Here is a 6,000-nt window from a genome sequence, read left to right as displayed (position 1 = left end):
TAGTTTCCTCAGTTCCCAAACGTTTATTGAGTGTTGTTAAAAGAAAAGGTGATGTAACACAGTGGTGAACATGCTCTTTCCCAACTACTTTGGCACGTGTTGCAGCCATGAAATTCTAAGTTATTATTTGCAAAAAAAAAAAAGTTTATGAGTTTGAACATCAAATATCTTGTCTTTGTAGTGCATTCAATTGAATATGGGTTGAAAAGGATTTGCAAATCATTGTATTCTGTTTTTATTTACATCTAACACAATTTCCCAACTCATATGTGTCTACATTAAGATTGGGAGGCAATACTTAAGTCTTGAATAAAATACTTCTGTAATCAAAAATGTAGTATTGTACATTTGTTGCAAATAAATAATCAATTAAAACATTGAGGACTAACGTTTTAGTAAGTAGATAAAACAGTTTTGTCCTATTCTATGTGCAATGCAGAATGCTTAAGTGATCGAGCTCTACATTGTGCTCCTTTATTTATAATACATGGTATCTTGTGTAAATTATTTCACCACAGTAAGATGATTTTCAGCCGGAGTTTGTTGTTCATTGTCTTTTATTTTTTTAGACCAACTTTGCAGTGTGCAGTCACTTGTTCCATGCCTGTTGCCGCAAATCTAAACCACTGACAAAATGTTATTTTCTTGAGAACTAAATTCTCCTTCTCCATTGCGTTAACATTAGCCACATTTTGCTTTTTGTGTGAATCGCTGCTAAGGAAATGAGGGGGAGGGCGGATTTTTGTGCAAAAAATATGTCGCATTCGGAGGAATAGGAGACAAAACAGATATTTAGTTTTTTAAATCGTCTGCAACAACAAAAACTCAAATCTATTGATATAATCGATTTATCACCCAGGCTTACGTTATACATTGATATAAGAATCATCACTGCGGGTCTTCTATCCTCCATCCTCCAGCTCAATAGACAAAGCTGAGTCCTAAAAGATGTAAACACAACCTTCTCTTACACTCCCTTCGGGTAGGTCTCAGAAAGGGGACGTGGCTTATTTTGTTGTCCATGGAGCAAATATTACTTAAAGAATTGTGAAACATTTAAAGGGGAACTACAGTTTTTTTGTAGTTTTGCCTATCGTTCACAATCATTATGAAAGACATGACGACAGATATATATTTTTTTATGTATTCAAAATATTAAATACATTTGATCAAAAGTCTGCTTACAATGGAGCCTATGGGAGTTGTTCAATTCTGCCTATAGAGCCCTTAAAAAAAAACATCCAAACACCTCCATTAGGGTTTTATATACATAATGTATGTAATTTAGTAACAAGCACATTTATAATGACATTTAATATTTATATAATTTGATCATTTTGATCATACGCTGTGTATTAATTTAAAAAACGCATCACATTTTCTTTTTTTTTTTCACCACTGATTTCTGCTAACTGCAGACTTCAGGAGAGCATGATAAAACATCACTTACTATACAAGGTCTGTTGTCATTAGGATGCCGACTGGTGTTTACATATTCCCATTGAGATGAAAAATTAATCATAATCCTTGCGAAGAAATGGGAGGGGGCTGGGGTGGAACAATTGGAAATCACAACTAAGTCAATTTACCAAAACTGCGACACCAAAAGGGACAAGTGTTAGAAAATAGATGGATGGATGTATTTATTAAACAATTATTAAGCAGTGGCACAAACATTCATGTAATTTCAAAACAGAAAGTTTAAGATTGTCAGACATTTTAAAACAAGCTATTAGTGCACTTTTAAGCATGATGTCACTAAGATGACATATCAAAACAACACTAGATTAAAGTGCACTTTTTGTACATAACGCCACTACAATAGTTAAAAACAAATAAAGTGCGCTTTTGTGCATGATGTCAAGCAAGATATCTCAATAACTGTCAAATAACTATTAGCTGCATAAAAGGAAATCAAATAGTATATCTCCTTTGCTATATGTTAGGCCAGTGGTTCTCAACCTTTTTTCGGTGATGTACCCCCGTGAACATTTTTTACATACAAGTACCCCCTAATCAGAGCAAAGCATTTTTGATTGAAAACAAGAGATAAAGAAGTAAGATACAGCACTATGTCATAGGGCTGGGCGATATTGCCTTTTTTTTAATTATCGCAACATTTTTAGGCCATATCGCGATATACGATATATATTACGATATTTTGCCTTGGCCTTGAATGAACACTTGATGCATATAATCACAGCAGTATGATGATTATATGTGTCTACATTAAAACATTCTTCTTCATACTACATTAATATATGCTACTTTTAAACTTTCATGCAGAGAGGGAAATCACAACTAAGTCAATTGACCAAAAGTGTATTTATTAAAGTTATTAAACAATGGCACAAACATTCAAGTCACAAACATTCAAGTCATTTCCAAAACATAAATTGCAAGATTGTCAGAAACATTTTAAGTGTCAAATAAAAATGAGCTGCATAATAGGAAATCAAATAGTATTCGTCCCTCACTATGTGGTATGTTACTAAGGTTATGGAATTCTCTTCATTCTCTAGCGAGTGACTTTACAAATGATGCTACATATTAGCAGTAATGCTACTTTTTACAGGAACGCTTTTTCCCCGCACACTTGAAAAATTACGGTTGTCTGTTCGACATATTACCACTTGAAGCCGAACTACCGCCAGACGATGGAAACCCTGCTGTTTTTATTGGGAATTAAGTCTTCCTTCATTTGTTACCAGATCCGCACCATTTTTCTCTCGTACGGCTACATTAGCCACGCCGCTACCTCTCTGCTCTGCAAGGGCGGACACGTATGTGACTTATGTAAGATTGTGCGTCTGCTTGTCTGTGAGAAGGAGACACAGGAAAGAGCAAGGAGAGCCTGAAGTGTACGCCCACAGCTAAAAGTCCTGCGTGAGAACGTATACTCGAATATTACGATATAGTCTTTTTCTATATCGCACAGAGACAAACCCGTTATATATCGTATATATCGATATATCGCCCAGCCGTACTATGTCATCAGCAGCGGCGGGGATGACCAAGAAGAACGCAGAGTTGGAATATAATTACAACACTTTATGTACATATTTATATACAGATTTGAACAATTAGGTATTCACTGAATATATATATATATACATACATTAAAAGTGGTTCTTACAAAAAATATATAATCTTATAAAATATAAAAGCTAAAATGTCTCTTAAAGCCCATTCCAAAAATCTTGAACTTTAGACTGCCATCAGTTTTACTCCCTACACTTAACCATGTGTTTCCTACTGCCTGCAGACTTTGCACCCTTTGTTAGGGCAATTAATTTATCCGGGCTTCCGAAAAAAAAATATTGTAAGGCCTTATCGTAAGGAAAGTCCTTGGGGTCAGGTCCGTTGATGGAGATTCTCAGGCAGGCTGCTAGGTGTTCTCCTTGCAGCTGATTCCTCAGGTCTGTTTTCACCTAAGGATTCATAAAAATAAAAAAAAGTTAATATCATAAACTGCACCAGTAGAGAAAATATTTATTTTGCTCCTCAGAGTGATGCTCTTACCCTATTCAGAGTAGAAAAATCCCGTTTCCAATTAACACTTGAATTGGGGATCACCAAGGCAATGCCTGCGAGGAGGCTGAGGCAAGGGTAGACATTATCCCATTCGTCGAACTCACTTGCCAGTAGAGTAAGGATGTCAGACTGGTTCTTGTCCTTCAAAAAACAAATTTGGCAATAGTTAGTGAGTGTGTTATTAATCATATCCTATTATCCTATAGTTATAAATCAGTTTAATTCGCCCACCTTGAATGCCCCAGTAAGGACATGGTTTTTAAATGAAGTCCACTCCTGCAGGACCTCATTCTGTTGCTCAGGGCAGAATTTTCTGGCAAGAATCCTCAGATTGTCGATGTTAACAGAGTCATCTTGCAGAGCAGCCGATTTAGGTCCAAAGACACTGAAAGCACCGAGTATGTCCATGTCATGGAAACGCAGGTGAAGGTTTTTTTCCAGGCCACTTAGGCAAGGGTGGATGACCTACAATGAACATAGGAAGATGAGCTTACCAGGTCCTTGTGGAGGCGAGACAGAAATGATCCCGGGAGTGGAGTCTGTCCAGCTTCTCTGATGTTCCTCAGAGTGTTAATGGTGACAGGGACCTAAATTAAAAAACAAAACAAAAAAACATAGCTGCTGTTACTGGTCAGATATAGAAAGGACCCGTATTTCAATGTATCAAAACACACTGACGTTTATCACACTAATTAAATGTGCACATTCAGCATACCATCTCCTTTATATGAAGGAAGTTGACGTCTGCTTTCTGAAATACTCTAGAGAGACTTGCAAGGTGGGGCAAAACATCAGCTTGCAGGTAAACAGCAGCCACAAATCTGTAGGTGGCACGAAAAGTCTAAAGACCCTTTGCCACCGGACATCTACGCATTTCTGCCTCCTCTGCCAGGGCTGCCAGGGCTGCTGGCAGGTTTCTCTGCAAGTTCTCAATTGCCTTGTGCTGAGACAGCCAACGTGTGTCTTTTACTTTTTGGAAATGTTGCAAAAAAGACAGAATTTGTAATAGACAGAAAATAACTATGCTATCAAATTTTACATTATGAATACACAAAAGATAACTACTACAGTATCAAATTACAATTACCTTAATTTTTAAGTCACTAACACCAAGGTTGATGGATGCTGCCTTGAGTGTTGCAGTGCGATTTGCACTGTTGCGGAAGAATAAGTGGAGATCTTGCAGGTGATCTCTGAAGGTGGCCATGTACTTAACATGGTTGGATGAGTCCTTGCAGGCAAGGGCTAATCTATGAGCAGCACAAGCCACACCCACGATCTTTGGATAGCTGTCAGTAAGTTGCTTCACAACACCATTCACATGCCCTGAATAAAAAAAAAAATGTTTTAAATATAAAATTAATCAGTCACAAACATAGGTTATAACATACAATTTTACATAATATGTATAATAATACCTGTCATAACAGCTGCTCCATCAGTCCCCACTCCATAAAGTCTTTCTGTTGGCAGGCTTTTCTTACGGATTGCAGTCTTTATGGCTGTCACAATAGTGACAGCCAATCCTTCCCGTTGACTATTTACAACACTACACAGTTTTTATTATTATTATTATTATTATTATTATCTATAATTACATTTAAATGGCATTGCATACATTTAAAATTAAATGCTATTTCACATTATTTGACCAGTAGCAGTTAAACCCATCTGAACAGGTCAGCCACCTGTTTAAAGCCCGATCACAGTTGAAATCTTGAAATGAAGGGCCTTTAATGGCTAAGACATTAACCTGGACAACATTTTGACAGCTGGTTGGCTCAGATTATATTCTTTTCATTACATTCACATGCTGCATATACCCCCCCCCCCCCCCCCGCCCCGCGACCCCAAACAGGGAATAACCGGTAAAAAATGGATGGATGGAATATTAATGCAGTATCTGAAGCACCGTCTCCACATGTGTTTATTGACAACAGGGTTATAACGTGGACACGTTAGCTCGTCGGTATGGTAAGAGGTGACTGTTACTGTGTGTGTCTGCCCTGGTCCCGAAAATAAAAATTAAGAAACTCCGAGTCGGTACTGCACAGGTTCGGACTACTTTTGAACTTGTTTGCCAAGACGTCTTACCCTCGTATTTTGATCCAGTCGGTCGGTTATTCCTTTACTTTGTCGTTGTCGTCTTCTTCTTCTTCTTCTGACCCACCAGGTGAATTAAGTGCAATTGGCGGAGTTACAATGCATAGTAGGCTACCGCCACCTACTGCACCGGAGTTGTAACTACAAGCTCCATTCACAGACAGAGTCCCTTTGCTTTTATGAGCGGTCGAGCGAGTCAAAAGCTGAAAAATCTATTTGTGGCGGCCGTAAGTCTTTCGTGGCGGGCCGCCACAAATAAATGAATGTGTGGGAAACCCTGGAAATGATGAATGAATGTATAGGAAACTCTGGCACTACAAGACAACAAAAGTGACTTAAAGACACCTTTCATGTTATTTTCAT

General features: G+C 37.8%; 1 protein-coding gene and 1 long non-coding RNA gene across 5 annotated transcripts in view; one reads left to right on the top strand and one right to left on the bottom strand.

Annotated features, from left to right (window-relative positions):
* The window catches only part of LOC133562083 (retinoic acid receptor RXR-beta-A-like), a 32,419-nt gene that overhangs the window by 8,730 nt on the left and 17,689 nt on the right, over positions 1 to 6,000 (top strand). The gene's annotated exons all lie outside the window — the stretch shown is intronic.
* On the bottom strand, positions 2,299 to 5,049 carry LOC133562089 (uncharacterized). Its single transcript, XR_009808834.1, has 6 exons — positions 4,953 to 5,049; positions 4,250 to 4,860; positions 4,029 to 4,121; positions 3,766 to 3,919; positions 3,523 to 3,675; positions 2,299 to 3,431 (listed from the first exon to the last, which is right to left on the bottom strand). It is a non-coding gene; the product is annotated as an uncharacterized LOC133562089 (long non-coding RNA).

Source organism: Nerophis ophidion, linkage group LG11 (assembly GCF_033978795.1).
Source record: "Nerophis ophidion isolate RoL-2023_Sa linkage group LG11, RoL_Noph_v1.0, whole genome shotgun sequence".
Lineage (NCBI taxonomy): Eukaryota > Metazoa > Chordata > Actinopteri > Syngnathiformes > Syngnathidae > Nerophis > Nerophis ophidion.
The sequence above is the reverse complement of the archived record's forward strand: the minus strand, read 5'-3'. Positions and strand labels throughout refer to the sequence as shown.